Source organism: Lemur catta, chromosome 1 (assembly GCF_020740605.2).
Source record: "Lemur catta isolate mLemCat1 chromosome 1, mLemCat1.pri, whole genome shotgun sequence".
Classification (NCBI taxonomy): Eukaryota; Metazoa; Chordata; class Mammalia; order Primates; family Lemuridae; genus Lemur; species Lemur catta.
The window spans coordinates 261,797,052-261,815,583 of NC_059128.1; the positions used below are offsets into that span (position 1 = coordinate 261,797,052).

General features: G+C 35.4%; 1 protein-coding gene across 1 annotated transcript in view; it reads left to right on the top strand.

Annotated features, from left to right (window-relative positions):
• CXADR (CXADR Ig-like cell adhesion molecule) overlaps positions 1–18,532 on the top strand; it is a 64,882-nt gene that overhangs the window by 44,972 nt on the left and 1,378 nt on the right. The gene's annotated exons all lie outside the window — the stretch shown is intronic.

Genomic DNA, 18,532 nt, shown 5'->3' on the forward strand with positions numbered 1-18,532 from the left:
TTCCTGCATCAAGGTTTCCTTTTTCCCCTTGTGCATCCTTTAAGCAGAAGGAATAAAGATCGCAACAATCATACAATGAAAACATGTCAAACATGTATTTCCCCAGTCCTGTGTATGTATATGATACTGTATAATAATTGAGGTTGAAACCTGTGAAGTTCTATGATCATTTCAGAATTTATAGTATAAACTCTAAGTTTTTCAGATGCATTAAAAATGTGCATGCCTGTGTATATTAAATACACATCTGTCTTAGTCTGCTCCTGCTGCTGTAACAAAATACCTTAGACTGGAGGATCAAGGCATTGGCAGATTTGGTGTCTGGCAAAGGCTTGCCCTCTGCTTCAAAGATGGTGCCTCTTGCTGTGTCCTCACATAGCAGAAGGGGGCAAGAGAGCTTGCTTGAACCTTTTTTCATAAGGGCACTAATCTCATGCATGAAGGTGGAGCCCTCATGACTTGATCAGTTCCCAGACGGACCCCACTTCTTAATTCTATCACATTGGCTATTAAAATTTCAACATATGAATTTGAAAGAGATGCAAACATTCAGATGATAGCAACATCTTGTTATGGTTTATTTTCATTGACTCTAAACGTTGATTTCATGAAAAACCAGTAATACAGAATTAATGCTTCTGTAAGAAGACATGTTGAGGAATATTTTATTCATACTAGGGTTTCTCAATCTTGACCCTGTTAACATTTTGGGGCTACAACTTTGTCCAACAGCCCAACAGGAATATCCTATACATGGTGTAGGGTATTTAGCATCACCCCTGGCCCCTACCCACTAGATGCCCCCGTCCCTCTACCACCAAAGTTGTGACAATAAAAAATGTCTCCAAACGTTGCTAAATGTCTCCTGGGAATGGGAGGCAAATCACCTCTGTTTGAGAACCACAGCTTTCTATTAATGTGAATTTTCTATTCAGGGATTAAACATGAACAGCACAGAATTTAGAGTCAGGTGTATTTGAATACCACTTATATTAATATTACTAGTTGCTTCACTTTGCTTCAGTTTCCTAGTGTTTAAAATGGTTATAAAAATGCCTACTTCACAGGAGATGTTGGAAAATTTTAAAGAAAATTGCTATAATCTTGAAAAATCTTTGTATTTATCCCTGATAGCTGGGATGCTGATAATGATACACAGACTTTCAAAGAATTTAGATTATCATAAAATATATGGGAAACTGAGAATAATGTAATGCCTTTAATTTAGACCATATTTTAATCTTGTAGCTTTAACGGCCAGATAATATTTCTGGTTAATTAAATAACAAATGGCAAAGCTGATTACATTGACACAATATTGAGTATAAAGTCATTTGTCAATATGGCATAGTTTTAATCGAATGCAATTTCAAGATGTGATAATGGCAACAGTGAAAAGATCAGGAAGCTAGTCCTAGAAACTAAGCTCAGGACTTTTTTGCTGGTATGTCCAAAGTATAAATCAAACATACTTTGTTGTCACTCAGATGATTTTTTAAATTTCACTAAATATTTATAGGGGGAAAAAAGTTGCTGCCTGAAAGTAATTGCACAAAAATAAGCTGTTAGGTTCTCCTTGATGGTGGCTATTTAAAGAAGAATTTCTGGAGCTAACGAAGAACCGAGAAATAAATTTCAATGTAGTAACCAAGGACTATGTTCTTGATCAATGTATTTCTCCATTCCCTTCTGAACTGTGAAAATTCTCTAATGGAAAATGGGAGGTGGGAGAAGATACAGGAAATTATAAAGTTTGATATCAGTCCCCAACAAAGTATTAGAAGCTATCATGATCTTGACTTGTCCTTCCCTAAGTCATGGTACCCAGTCTTCTTAATGGATCAATTGACTTAAAATGTAAATATGATTATATTAAAAACTCAGACCATCTGAACATGACATAAAGGCTTCTCACGGTCCATTATATTTCTCTATGGTTTATTTTCTCCACATCTCCAGATATACCTTTATGTGATAGCCATGCTAGACAGCTAAGGGGCTGTGATTTCATCTCTTTGTGAACTATCAACTTCCTCAGCCAAAGAAGGGCCCTTCCTTATTTACCTGCCCAATGCATATTTGCCCTGCAAATATCTCCTTTGAGTCATTTTTCTTGATTCACAACTCAGCTAAATTAGGGCTACTTATGGGCCCTCCCCATTGCCAGTACAGGTCTTTTATGGCATAAAGCATTTTGCATTCTCTTTGCTTCACATGCTTTTTATACCTCCTTTAGGAGTCTGAAGGCAATGTCAGGAGAAAAAAAAGGGTGGTGACTACGTGTAGTGAGGGAAAGGCAGCACTTGGCTGAGAAAGTTAACTTGCCACCCTGGCTGCAATGCAGTGTCACAATCATAGCTCACTGCAACCTCGAACTGCTGGGCTCAAGTGATCCTCCTGCCTCAGCCTCCTGAGTAGCTGGGATGATGGGCGCACACCACCATGTCTGCTAATTTAAAAAAAAAATTTTTTTTGTAGAGCCAGGGTCTCTCTGTGTTGCCCAGGCTAGTCTTGAACTCCTGGCCTTAAGCAATCCTCCTGCCTCGGCCTCCCTAAGGCCCTCCTTAGAGATTCCAACTGAGTGGGTCTAGGGTGAAGTCAGTGACTCTTTTTTCTCCCAGATTGTTTCAAAAATTAACCAACTTTGGGAACCTCCAAATAATGTTAAGAAACCCTGTGCAGGTGACTCATTTCCATGCTAAGTCCCAAATGTTAAAATATTTTTTCTTGGGCTTCACAAACTTGCAGACATACGTGACTACACTTAGTGTGGCTAAAAAAAAAAAATGCTTAAAAATTTTTGCCTAATTTTGGTATACTAACGGTATTTCTTGATATTAGAATTTAGGGAGACCTACTTAGATACCTAAAACACCATTTCTTAGATTTCTGTTTTCAAAAAACCTGGAGGATTACATCAATTATTTTAAGTGTTTTTAAATAACTGGACTTCTGCAATGACCAGTCATTGACAGGTAATTTCTATGTGCGATTGTGTTAGTTTGCAGGGGCTGCCATAACAAATTGCCATAAACTAAGTGGTTTAATCAACAGAAATTCAGTCTCACTGTTCTGGAGTCTAGATGTCCAAAATCACGGTGTTGGCAGGGTGGTGCCTTCTGAGGGCTGTGAGGGAAGGATCTGTTCCAGGCCTCTGTCCTTGACTTGTAAGTGGCCGTTTTCTCCATCTCTCTTCCCTCTACGTATGTCTGCCCCTTGTGTCTAAATTTCCCCTTTTTATAAGGACACCAGTCATTTGATTAGGACCCACGATCCCTAATTGCCTCCCCCCACCCCAGGAGTATACTTTCTTTATTTCAAATATGAGTGACTATAATATACTTTGTTAACCTCACATCTGCTTGTCAAGTGAAAAAGTTGATGACGTGGTTATGAGTTTGTCTTTTTAAATGACTCTTGCTGACAAGATGAAACAATAGTTTTTGAGGGAATTAGAGCTTTAAAAAATTTCTGTATTTTAAGTTATTCACAGGATAACTTTTTATGGATCTGAATAATTTTCTTTAGTTTTTTTTTTAATATTTCAAAAAGGTAATGCACCAAGTATAGAGTGAAATCTAAGTCACCTCATTCATATTTCCCAATTTGTCCCTACTTCCCCTTCAAAAGGCTTAACTGCTTTTTAAAAATTATTTTTATTTCAGAATATTACGGGCGTACAAATGCTTTGGTTGCATATATTGCCTTTACACCACCCAGGTTGGAGCTACAAGCGTGCCCAACCCCCAGACGTCACACACTGTACCCATTAGGTGTGAATTTGCCCATCCCCTTCCCCTCAACTAGTTGCTTCTTGCATTTTATTAATTTCTGAATAGGTCATCTTCACAGAGCATAAAATTCAAAAGGTATAAGTATATAATGAAAAGTACAGTTTCTGATTTATCCTAGGAAGGCTCTATACAATATACAAGTACTTGTGTATGTGTTTATCATGAATATTTATTTTTAAAAAATCATGAATGGAATGGTCATGGAGGTGAGGGAATATTAGGTTTTTAGACAGGACTAGATGAAGCAACCATGGCAGAGTGTGTAGAGAGATAAAGGCGTAAGTTGGAGTCCTGATTCTTCAAATAGTTGGAAGTTAAGCTAAGGAATTCAGTTTTGAACATATTGAGTTGGGGTTTATTATATATGCAAATGGAGATTTTGAATAGATACAGACATGTGGAGTATGAGAGGGCAGGACTGGAGATGGAAATGGGATTCGTGGGCATGTACATGCTGGAGATACCAAGTCATGTAGATAAAGACAAGGAGCCAGACCCTGGGCACTTCACTTGAATAGGAAGTAGGGAAATGAAAAAAACATATATAAGGCTGATATTTGGGGTCCAGTGCTGTCAGCCAGTGGGAAAGACAGTATTCCTAGCAACTTTAGATGAACTGCCTGATTCCATCTGCTGCTGCTCCTGTCAGGAAGGCTTTTTTGGTATTTTGAAGATGTACTTCTCAATTTTAGAATTTCTAAATTAAAAAAACTAACTTCTGGGCATCGCTGCTTTGGCAGGGAGGAAAAGGAGAAAAATACTCAATAGGGTTTCATTGATTGAACAAATTTAATTTGGTATAAATGTAGTAAGTATATACAGTGTTGTGGGGGGTGGAGGGACCTCTGAAAACAATACTTCGGGCAGGATAACACCATAAAGCAGCTTGGGAGACAACTGACCTTAGACAAACCACTTAACTTCGCTACACTCCCTTTCCTCACCTGTGAAATAAGAGTATGTACCTTGTAGTATCTATCCCAATTGTTGTGGGATTACTGTTAATCCATGTCAAGTGCTTAGGCTGGCACCTGGTTAGTGCTCAGTAAGTTGGCTGCTAGCATCATCATCATCCTTGTTGTAATATAATAGTAATATCTGCCTCATATTAATATGACTGTCCAGTTTTCCAAGGACAGTCTGGTTTTGTGTCTGTTACTTCAGCGTAATTACTAACAGCAATAAATATTTTGCTCTCAAGTGTCTTGGACAGTAAGATTTATGGTTATCCTATCTTTAGAGTTTACAGAGTAGCTTGAAAGTAGAGCCTTGGTGTTATGTAGTCAGCATGAGAAAGGAAACAGCTCTATTCACACCTTCTCTGTTACTGTTCAATCAAAAGCAGGCTGGTCTGAAGGTAGTTGAGTTCTCTCAACTGACAGTTCAGTCAGTTACAGATTGAATGCCTTTTTCCACTCTTTCCTCCCTTCTCACTACTGCACTTGACTGGTCTTTAACAAAAGCAGCACCGAAGGCTGGGTGCAGTGGCTCACGCCTGTAATCTCAGCACTTTGGGAGGCTGAGGTGGGAGGACTGCTTGAGACCAGCCAGGGTAACATAGCAGGACCCCATCTCTACAAAAAAAAAAAAAAAAGTACTACCAGTATAAATTGCCATTATGTTTTGATTATCTCTAAAAGTCTAGAACATACACCAGTACTGTTATAAAGTGTGACGTCATTCCCTGTGTTATACAGAAATACCTACTAGTAATGGAAACTATTGAAAAAAATGTCCATCTTTATGAGCCAGGATGTGTTTTTAACTCATTGCATGTTCTAAATTTGATTTGCATCTGACTTGGAGTATTTTAAAAATTGTTTCCTTGTTAAGATAGCACTGTAACAATAGTAAATAAAATTTAAAATATTTCATTAAATGACAGCATCACCCAAATGTCCTATTTCTCTTCTGACATAGTTAAAAAATATATATATATATTAAAGTGCATGTTCTCTATTGGTTTTTTTTTTCCACTTGATATTGAACATCTTACCTGTTCAAAGTATTTCATACATATCCATTTGAATGGAGCATGATGTCCAATGAAATTGATGTTCCATAACTCATAATTTTCTTATTTTTGGACCTAGAGATTGTTTCCAATTTTCTGTTATATGTAATATTGCAATCCTAGAGTCTTTTCTATTCTTTTGAGCAATTTTAGAGTACAGGTATTAAAACAATGGGTTGTTAGGACAAGTGAAATTGTGAAATTTAAGTGAAACCACTGTTTCTTACATGCCAGATCATTTCACAAACTTTTTTATTGATGCAGTGATCTCTAGACAACAATTTAAGGAAACCGGTAAGGGAAAAAGTAAAGCTGTAGCCTTTTTAAAAAAAACTGTGGCAAGAACACTTAACATGAGATCTGTCCTCTTAATAAATTTTAAGTGTACAATACAGTATTGTTATAAATATGGGCACAATGTTTTATAGATCTCTAGAACTTAAATATTAATAAAATTAGCCCTTTGTGATATGAACTGCAACTTTTTTCCATGGGTTATCATTTTTTTCTTTTGTCTTCCTTTCTTTACCCATGAAGATGTCTGAACTTGGGTTATCATTTTTATTTGACTGTTTATGCCCTTTTCTATGTAATCCTAATCCTTTTTAAATCCCACCACCAGAGAAGCTATTTCCAAACCATTTTGATTTAATCTGACTTCTCTCTCCCTCCTTGAATTGTACCCTCACTGGTACCTGAGTGTCACCTGTCTTTTCATGAGTTTGTCTCCTTTAACTATATGTCAGATTTCTCAAAGGTGGAGACATCTTTACATCTAAATAATCAACACATAACAGATTCTCAGTAATCTTTGTCAGTGATAACTGTTCATGAGTTTGTCTCCTTTAACTATATGTCAGATTTCTCAAAGGTGGAGACATCTTTACATCTAAATAATCAACACATAACAGATTCTCAGTAATCTTTGTCAGTGATAACTGCAGCAGTTCTGGGTATGTTCATATCAAGCCATCACCACATGTATCCCCATCATAGTGTGTCTCCTTACTTTATCTTTGTTTTCCTCCAGTTGCTGGAGGTTTTTTTTTTTTGCTAAGAGCAGTTTTATGGAATAAGCACAAACTGAACTAATGAAGAAAATAAGTTACCTTGCACTTGAAAAGATGTGTCTGGGTCACATGTTAGGTCAGCCGTCACACACTATTCCAAGTTAAATGTTGGCTGCTGGCACTGTGCTCTTTTAATGTTGCTAAGTAGGACATTTTTCCCCTCACACAGTCCCAGAACTGTCAACAGTGAGAACACTTTTAGGGAACAGTAGAATGACCTTGTGATTCTGGGAGGACAGAGTGAGAGAGAAGATACCAGCGACTGCAATTTGCAACCTGTTAGAAAAATCATAGTTCTGCAACATTCACCAGTCTTTTAATCTGACAAAGTGGTGACATTTTATGTGCTCAAAGAAACAACAGAACACAAAGTAAAATTAAATAATTACATGAGAGGAACGGTAATCTCTGCACTGTCAACTAAAAGATACTATCTGCTGTGTTTAGAGCAAGATAAGATGCACTGCATAGAAGCCAGTAAGACCTTATGAACATACGTACATATAGATTCCATTTAAACTTCTTGTAATGTTATGGGCAAAAGATTTGTAATATAGTTAAGTGAAGAAATTTACATAGCAGTTCAAGTTCTGCCAAAAAAGACATGTCCACAGGCTATTGTAAATGTTAAAATAAAAACAATTTAAAATGTCTATGGTGGTTAAAGGAAAGACATGTCAAATTTTAAGAGAATAACTTGAGGTGGTGGTTTTTCACATTTTCTCCAACATATATTTATTACTTTTGTGTATCATCCACTTTAGTATCAAAGCAATACTTGAAACACAGTATCATCTCATCCAAGACAGCCATCAGGTCTGGCCATACTGACACACCCTGACACACACAAATCCACTCTGCTCCCCCTGGCATCCGCAAGTAAGCATATTAATGATTAAACACTCAAATGTTAACTAATAAACAAAAGTATAGTCCTCTTTTCCTGTTTGCTCACAGGAAGAAGAGAGAATAGATTTTAAAAATTCAGCACTATCCCAAGTATTACATACGACTCCTTTTTGGACCTCTTAAGAACAATTTATAGAAGCAACCAGAAAAATCTCATTATGATATGGTTTCATCTCTGTTAAAATATCCTGTAATGGATCCTGGAGTGGAAATATAGGGCTGCTCATGGGTGTAGTACTTCACATAGAATGGATCTTAACTCCCTTCCTTCCTTTTGTTAACAGTGCTATTAATAGAAAGGGATCCATTATGGCCGCCAGTTAGTGCTTTCAAGGCCTGCATAAGAAAGAAACGCTTATTACTGGCTTTTTGTGTGCAATCAACTCCAGTGGGAAAGGTTTGTGCTCACTTGTGATTTGAGATAAATGGAAGGACTTTTTGAGAAGCAGTAAGTATAATTGTTAAAGTGTTTGGGCTCTGCAGTTAGGCAAAAGTTCAAATCCTGGCTCAACCACTAAGCAAATGAGGAACAAACTATGTATACCTCATGAATACACATGAGATGATCTGTGTAAAGTGTCTAGCACAGCACCTGGCTGGTATTAAGCCATCATTCAGTGATGACTCTTGTAGCTTTTTATTTATTTTGGTCTGTAACAGCGCTGTGAAGATAGTCTTCCAAGGCAAGAGAATATTGTAGCACAGGGTGGTTAATGCACACCTCATTGTGCCATCCTGTATTCACAACTTTGGTCATTCTGTTGTGCAAACTCTCAGATGGTTCCTAATGTATTTGGACATTTTACTATTAAGGTCTTGCAAATCTGAAAGTTAAAAGTCCTGCTCCCAAGATAATAGCTTGTTTAAAGCAAGAGTAGGGATGTTTGGGAAAGAAAATGCTTATTCAGTGACACACGCACACACACAAAAAGAAAAAAGACAGATAGCATTTTCGAGGTTGGATGGTTTGTTTTTAAATCAGATACAGTTAAGTTGAAATCATTATGAAAGACACAGTAACAAAAAATGTTACTATGCAATGCTCTATGTTACCTATCTGGTTCAGTATCATTTTAGGAAAAAAAAAATCAAGATTCAGAATGAATCAAGGCCAAACAGTTACGAACAGAATCCAGGTCTCTTAATTCCTGGTCTAGTATTTTTCTAGGAACCTTAAGTCCTTGGCAGTCCAGACCCTGAGAGAACTATATGTAAGGAAAGAAGGGAAGAGTTAGAGTGTCAGTAACACCAGCCAAGGAGAAGGCCAACGACAGGATAGCTGACTAACCAGTGCCTTCCATTCCCTCTATGTAACGTGGTCACCTAAGAGTGAACAGCTGCAGACTCTTCTCCTGATGCCCATGGATGCGCTGGTGGGGTATGTGCTTGACGAGAGTCTGCTTTTTGTTGGGCAGCAACTCTTGATGCTTGTCATACTTGCTATGATTAGATATTTAATTGTACATATCAACTATACTAGATATGGCAGAGATGACATATCTGAGGAAAATAAAAATTTAATTCTCCTGTCACATTGCTTCAAAAGTATTAATATATTAAGTTTTCATTCTACTGCAAAGAAACCTAACTTTAAATGAGGATCCATATGAGTCTAGATTATAGAGAAAACACAAATAGCCCCTAGTGATAGACCCAAATTTTTAGAAAAAAAATTTTTTTTTTTTAATTTTAAAGAGATTTACTCTGAGCCAAATTTGAGGACTATGACCTGGAGCCACACCCAAGAAGCCTTAGGCAAGTGGACTCCTAGAAAAATTCTTAACTCTACATCAAGAATTTGGTGACTGAAAGTATACTGATATATTTTAAACATCTAACACGTTTAAGGGATGTATCATTCTTAATGGATTCCCACTTACATTTTTTTGGGATTGCCAGTCCTGATTGTCAGGGGAAATTGTACTGTAAACCCGCATGCCAAATCCTTATGTTACACCCTGTATTTTAACTTTTGTGTATCCCTTCCAGGATTTGTCAGGGAGTATCAAGCACGACAAATGGTATTTTCAAAATTATTTTCCAAAGGATCTTATTTAGTTATCAATATCAGATTTAAAAAATGGTCTGTCTTATCACTGGGCAATATTATGAATATTCTTTTTTTTTTTTTTTTTGAGACAGAGTCTTGCTCTGTCACTCAGGCTGGAGTGCAGTGGCATCATCATAGCTCACTGTAACCTCAAATTCCTGGGCTTAGGCAATCCTCCTTCTTCAGTCTCCTGAGTAGCTGGGACTACAAACACATGCCACCACACCTGAGCAATTTTTTAATTTTTATTTTTTGTAGAGATGAGGTCTCAATATGTTACACAGGCTGGTCTTGAATTTTTAAACTATGCTCCCACCTCGGCCTCCCAAAGTGCTGGGATTACAGTAGGCATGAACCACCATACCCAACCTTATTTCTATCTTTTGATCTGTACCTTTTATTAACCTTATTTTCTAAATATTTGTGCCTTTTTTTCCTAATGGCAGCTTTACTGATACACTAGTCATGTGTTGTTTTTTACACACACAAGAGTTCTGGACATAGGGTATAAATGGCGAGCAAGAAATCAACAATACACCTCAGTGCAAGACTATCAGAATTTTTTATAGAAGGATTTGAATGTCATAATGTTCTCTGTGTTTCTGTCTCTTTCTCTCTCTTTCAAACACACACCCAGCAGACAGAATGTGGGGCTTACAAATTAAACAGACAAAAAAGAAACACGAAATAGATTTCACTTAGTAATAATTCAGATGACACAACTGAATTTTATATTTTTCATGTTCCATTACTTGAGACAAAGTTCAAAAATTTAAAATACACTTTCATTTTTAATCAGCATATTTTATCACTTCTTTCCAAGAAGTGATTGATGGATGATCTGTAAAATGCAAAAACAATGTTTGTTTTTTCTATTAAGTTTAGTGAAACAATCACACTTGCTGTTTTTCTGTTGAATTTTACAGCTTATTGATTTGACTTTAAAAAATTTATTGTCTATATATTTTCTATGTGTGAATTCAAAAAGTTGGCAATTCTGTTATGAGATTAACTTCTCCATTTACTTCTGGACTTTACACTGGTGGTGTACATTGAGATATATTATTGAAGAGACATTTCCAAAAGAGATCTGTAGATTAATATCTAACAATAAAGATTGGTTAAATTAGTTAAGGCACATACATATGAATACTATGAAACTATTAAAAATCAGGTTTTAGAAAAAAAAATCAATGACATAAGAAAATATTTCAAGCTTTCATTGTGTTACCATAAAATGAATATATTTCATATCATAACAACAGCATTACAAGTATAAAGTTCCCTTATCCAATAAAATATTAAGAGTTGTTATATCTGCTGGAGGGATAATAGATGATTTTGAATATCTGTGTGCTTTTGTATATTTAATTTTTATCCTAAATGAACAATACTACTTTTATTAACAAAAATAATTCTAATACAGAAATTTGTTGTATATAATAACTATAGCATACTTAATTAAAATTCTCCATTACCAGTGACAATTTCTACATGTAGATCCATAGAAAAAGCAGTGATTTAAATTATAACCACGAACACTTCTCACGTAGGAGGGAGATTATTATTTGCAAATACAACCTCTAGTTTTGAAGTTGGAAAAGAATATGTGATGCCCTCTTGTGGCCAAAAATTTTTATAGGTGATTTATTCCTTTTCATTGCAATCTGGTCTAAATCAAGAGAATACCAAAATGATACCAATTTTATTGCTTTCTAAATGACAAAAAATAATGCTCACACACTGTTATTAAGGTTAAGGGTAACCATTAATTAGCAGTTTAGAAACTATCTTCCCAGCCCTCTGTCTAACGCTTAAAAGCACTTGTCTCCTAGAGTCACATACTGCCTGGGTTTGAAGCCTTATTAGTTAGGTTACCTGGGGCAATTTACTTGAGTACTCAGAGACTCAAGTTTCCTTATCAGTGAAGTGAAGATAATACTAGAACATACAAAGGTTTCTCATAGAATGGAAAGCACTTGCAGTACTTAATTTCCATTTTGCTCAGTAAAATGCTTTATGTGTATACGTACATTTGAACTATATATAATGGTGGTATTATCCTGTGATAAATCTAGGTGGATTCTATTATTATACTTACTTTAAAATTATTTTAATTATTATGAGTATATAATTTATCTTTACTTTCTATATTCATTTTTATTCTTCACACACCTTATGTAAACATATTTATTGAGCATTTGATACTTGCCAGGTACTAGAATATTTTACAGTAATCATCTCATTTTATCATAAACCTATTAAGTCCTATTATTAGTCTTTTTGCTACTTTCATCCCTCACATATAACATCACAGACATCTTTCCATGTCAATAGACACTGATCACACTTTTATCAGCCTCATACTCTTACACAATATGAATGAATTATCATCTTTCATTATTCCAAATTATGTTGCAACAAGCACTCTTGCACATCAGTTTTTGTTTTTTTTTTGAGACAGATTCTCACTCTGTTGCCCAGGCTAGAGTGAGTGCCATGGTGTCAGCCTAGCTCACAGCAAGCTCAAACTCCTGGGCTCAAGCGATCCTACTGCTTCAGCCTCCCAAGTAGCTGGGACTACAGGCATGCGCCACCATGCCTGGCTAATTTTTTCTATATATATATTTTAGTTGGCCAGATAATTTCTTTCTATTTTTAGTAGAGACAGGGTCTCGCTCCTGCTCAGGCTGGTCTCCAACTCCTGACCTCGAGCGATCCACCTGCCTCGGCCTCCCAGAGTGCTAGGATTACAGGCGTGAGCCACCACGCCCGGCCACATCAGTTTTTGTACAGCTGTGAAAGTACTTTAATAGCCTATCTTCTAGATATATAGAAGTGGAATTACTGGCTAAAAACATTTTTACAGATTAAAATTTTTTTCTGGCATTGTCAAATTGCCCTCCAAAAAGAAAGCAAACTAATCTCTACCAATGTTTGTCAATTTATTAGGTGAAAAATGGCATTTCATAGTCTCAAATCATACTTCCCTTGTTATTAGTGTGCCATTAGCATGTCTGTTGTTTTCAGCCATTTGTATTGTTTTATCGATTGGCTGTGCTAAATAATTCATTCACCAAACAAATTTATGCATATAAATGTTTCTGGTTCTGCACCTCTAATTCCATTTCACTGGTGTATTAGTTGATTCTTATGTTATACTTTAGAGTATATATTAATAAATCATGCAAAAGGAAGAACATTCTCCTCTCATTGTTCTTTAAAAAAAATTCTTGGGTATTCTTGAGAATTTCTTTAAAAAATTATTGTTAATTCTTGAGACATTCTTCCATGTACACTTAAAAATCAGGCTTTCTAGTTACATAAAATTTCATTGGGATTTTTATTGTGATTTATATTGACTTTATATATTAATTAGCAGAAAAGTTTTATAATATTGAATCAATTTACAAGTAGTATATTCTTCTATTCAGTTTTTTATTTTTGTCTTTTGACAGATTTTTATAATTTTTCTCCTCCATAGGATTCATTCATTTTTGTTAAAGTGTATTTCCAGGTATTTAATACTTTTTCTTAAAAATACAGATATTTCTCCCACAAAGTACTATATTTAACATTTTTCTCATGAAATTAATATATTGTATAATTGGGAACACTGGGGGAAAAACATAAAACCAGTAGCCTATTGCAAGCATTTCTTATTTTGGAATATTTCCTTCTAGACACAGTTTAATCACAAACATAAACTTCTGTAACCACATTGCAATAGTGTATGTAATTCAGAAATGTAACAGATTGCCCATGACACATACATGCAATTTGATTATCAGTGATGTGTAGTATTTCTATCTGCTAAAAATAACTCCACTGAACTTGTCTTAAATCAAGTCCTTTCAAAAAGTGTTGTCTTTTTACCCCTTTTGTTACAAAGTAGTAATGCTTAGTATAAAAATTTAAAGAGTGAATTGCACAAAGCAGAAAACTAAAATTCTCTGTATTTGCCCCTTCTCCTGCCTCTGATAACACTAACTACTGTTAAGAATTTGTTGCGACTGCAAACTAGTGCAACCTCTGTGGAAAGCAATATGGAGATACCTTAAACAGATACAAGTAGACCTACCATTTGATCCAGCAATCCCATTATTGGGCATCTACCCAAAAGAACAAAAGACATTCTATAACAAAGATATCTGCACCCGAATGTTTACAGCAGCACAATTCACAATTGCGAAGACATGGAAACAGCCCAAGTCCCCATCAATACATGAGTGGATTAATAAAATGTGGTATATGTATACCACGGAGTACTCCTCAGCTATAAGAAACAATGGTGATATAGCACCTCTTGTATTTTCCTGGAAAGAGTTGGAACCCATTCTACTAAGTGAAGTATCCCAAGAATGGAAAAATAAGCACCACATGTACTCACCATCAAATTGGTTTCACTGACCATCACCTAAGAGCACATTTAGGAATAACATTGATCGGGTGTCAGGCGGATGTGGGTGGGGGAGGGGATGGGTACATACATACATAACAAGTGCGATGTGCACTGTCTAGGGGATGGACACGTTTGAAGCTCTGACTCGGGGGTGGGGGGGGCAAAGGCAATATACGTAACCTAAACTTTTGTACTCCCACAATATGCTGAAATAAGAATTAAAAAAAAAAAAATCCCTAATGGAGGGAAAAAAAAAAAAAAGAATTTGTTACTTATTTTTCCAGGCAATAGTGGCATCATTCTAGACATAACACTTTTCTTTCCTCACTTTTTTTTTTTGGTTCTATGTCATTACAATTTGATCCATTTTTTTTTTATGGCTACATGGTATTTACCACAGTATTTCCTTCAATAGATGTTCAAATATTATTTAACTGTTCATCTATTGGTGTTTTTGACATTCAAAACAATTTTGCAATGAACATTTTTACATAGATAATGGCCCTCTTGTTTGAGTACTTCTGCAGATAAATTTCTAAAAGTACAGTTGCTTGAACAAAGGATATGTACTTCAAAAAGGTTTAACTGTCCTCCTCTTTAACTTTAAATCGCTACTAACACTGAGTGTGACTGCTTCCTCACAAACCTTCACCAACACTGAGCGTTAATTTTATGATTGCCAAAATAAATGTTTTAATTTGTACTCAATTACTAGTGAAGTTCATATATTTATTGGTCATGACACTAAAATTATGTACAGAAATGATCCATTACACCTCTAGCCTAGATAGAAATGCTTTTTACCCATACTCTCTATAGATTTATATTTTATAAATTTTATACAATATAAGTATATATGTACACACATAAATAAAATGGTAGTTTTTTAAACCATGTGATGGGTGCCTAAATCCTAACAGGTGGTCTTTTCAAGTCCTATGAAATTTAAGCAAAAGTCTCCCATGATTATGTTTCTAACTTTTATGGAGGTTATTTCTACAGCTAATTATTCCTTTTTTGAGGATAGAAACAAATTCAATACTTTTATTTGTGCTGATGGTGTGCTTTTTGGAATAAATATCAAGCCACCCTAATTGCAGTAATGTATCTAAATTGTAATGGTGAATTTTTTTTGATAAGGCTTTAAATGTGCTTCCATTTTGGTCCTTATGTTATCCTTAAAATTTTATGTGAACAGCAAAGGAACATGGAAGATGGCCTAATGCTATTAAATTGGGAGGTGGGTGATGGTTTCTACAACCAATAAAGTGTATCCATTTTAAATAGGAATTGCATAAGCCTTCCCTATAACTAGTGCTTGTGGGACAACTTCCCAGGATGGTAAGTCCAATGCCATCAAGTGCCAAATGTAATGCAGGGTTATTTTTGTGTTGCCTTAGGAGCCTCACAATGTTACTCCTTTACCCACTGGAATACAGATTCCAGAGAGTACACGGAGAATTTGCACAAGGTATACTCATACTATAAATCATGTTAAATTACCATATATTTGACAACTAAGAAAAAAACAAGTTAAAGACTGTGATAAACTTGGGTATTAGGTTGTTAAGTATGAAATGTCCGATTTCCTTAAGTACTAAGTTTGATAGTCAGTATCTCTGACATTTCACTTTGACACTTTTTGTTTTATTTTTATTGTGAAGGTACATCCTCATTCTTTTAAACACATAGTTTGGCCTGTGATTATCTTTCAAATATTTTTTTGAGCAATTTTTGTGAAACCATGGATCAGTGAAAAATTCAAGTTATTTTGGAATATCAGTTCCATCTTGGAAACAATGCAGCACAGACAACTTGAAACATCAACGAAATGTTTGGGAAGGATGTGTTAATGAACACACACTATGTCAATGATTTGAAAAATTCCATTCTGGCAACTTTAACCTTGAAAATGAGCCATGTGGGCTACCTGAGACCAAGGTAGATAATGATGAACTGAAAGCTGTAGTGGAAGTGAGTCCATCTCAACCTACACGTAAATTAGCAGCAAGGTTTGACACGTTACTATACTGGACCATTTGAAACAAATTAGCAAGATAAAAAAGCTGGATAGATGGGTTCCGCATTAATTAAACAGGTGTCAGAAGAGAAATCATCTCGAAGCTTGCCTTTCTTTGCTGTCACAATATAAAGGTGAACCATTTCTACACTGTATTGTTACGTGTGATGAAAAATGGATTCTTTTTGACATTCAAAAGCATTCAGCACAATGGTTGGATAAAGATGAAGTGCCGAAACACAGTCCAAAACCAAATATTCATCAAAAAAGCTAATGGTGTCTGGTAGTCTAGCGCTGGTATTACCCACTAAAACTTCATGAAACCTGGTCAATTGATTACAGCGGATGCCTACTGCAACCAGTTGGGCAAAATGATGAGGATGCTTATGAAGCAGCAGCCAAGATTGGTCAATAGAGACAGGTCAATTCTCTTGCAAGACAATGCTCAACCACATGTCTCACAAACACTGCTCAACTTACAGAGGTTGGACTTGGAAACTGTCATCCACTGTATTCACCAAACCTTGCACCAACTCACTACCATTTCTTCCAGGTTTTGGACCCCTTCTTACAAGAAACAATATTCAATTCTCAACAAGCTGTGGAAAACGTTTTATAATTTTATCACCACTTGCTCTCCAGGCTTCTTTGCTGCTGGCATAAATAAGCTACTGTTAAGATGGCAAAACTGTGTTGATAGTTTAGGTGCATACTTTGATTAATTTTATTGCTTGAGATATAATAAACTAAACTTTTGATTCGAAATTGGACATTTCATATTTAATGACCTAATAATACCCTGTGTTAGTTATCTCTGTGTGTTATCTTTCCACTTGACCAATCATTGGTGCAGTTTGCTTTGTCATCTAAATTATCAGTCTATTGGGCTACACAGTCTATTGCAATATGATTTCTAGTTCAAGCAAATAAAACTGCTATCAAATTGTTAGCCCCCTTTTCAGAAATATCTGAGTAGTTTGTAACAGGAAACTTGGTCAAGGATTTATTAGAGGCTAATTAATAGATACTTTACTGTCTTGTGTTCTCATTCACTTAATGTAATCTTTGCATCGGTTTTTTTCCAAATCTTGGTCTAATACTGATTCACAAGTTTCAAGATTTGGTAGATTTTATAGGTAACAAATTGAATCTGGTGCCAAGGTATCATAGAGCATGGGCTTTATAAAAAAGCCCAGCTTGGTTTTAAGTCAGGGCTTCATTATTTAGCTTTTTGTGATCTTGGGCATTTTTAAATTCTCTAAGAGTCCTTATCTAAAGTGGGATAATAATGATACTTACCCTCATGTGGTTATTATGAGGAAGTATTAAGTAAGTTTTTGGCACACAGTAATAAAAATAAAAAAACTTATTGCTTACTATTATCTGAAAAACGGACAGAATAGCTACCGTGGTTTTTTTTCCCTTTTCTCAAATAAGAAATTATCACATACCCATGATAGCTAAATAGAAGTCAACGCAAATGCTGTATTATCTTAGCTTGAAATCTTAGTTTACTGAGAAGTTAAATACTTTGAGATAACTATTACACTAAAAAAACAAAAATAAGCACTTAGTATTGATATAATAGAACTTACCAAAAGAATTTGTATTTGTCAAAATCCACGTCCAAGTTTAACCTCTAAAATTTAGAGCTTTGCAGTTATGCCTACAAATATAAAATAAAATAGAGTATTAAAACAAATTATCTTCATTGTTCAGTGACAAACTACTCCTGCTTCAAACGGCCCGATAAGGTTTTCAAGTTGAAATTATACAGCCACGTTTTGTCTTCATTAGAGCAGTCCTGGAGTTGTCTAAGGGAGACAGACTTACAGACTTAACTCCTAGAGTCATAATTAGTAATTACCATTAAAAAAGTGTTTGGCGAACTTTTGTACCCCATGCTTACTGGAATTTAAGACACAACTGCTGGAGAGAGGGATGGTTTTATTTCATTAGAAATAGATTGAAAAAGCCATATTGATGAGAGTGTTTTTTTGCTCTAACTATATTTTAGAACAAGGTGGAGGATGGATAGTCAATAAGGGCAGAATCTTCTGCAGGTAGTACATCTTCATGTATGCAGTCAAATTCAAGTAATATTTTTGATCTGTGGTTGGCTGAATCTGCAAATATGAAACTGCCACAGAGGGCCAACTTACCTATAACACAAGCAAACTAATAAATACTATCTGCCAACTTCATGATAAAAAATACTTGAAACTTTCCAATTTTATACCAGTTGCCCACAAATCTGTCAATATTACCACAAA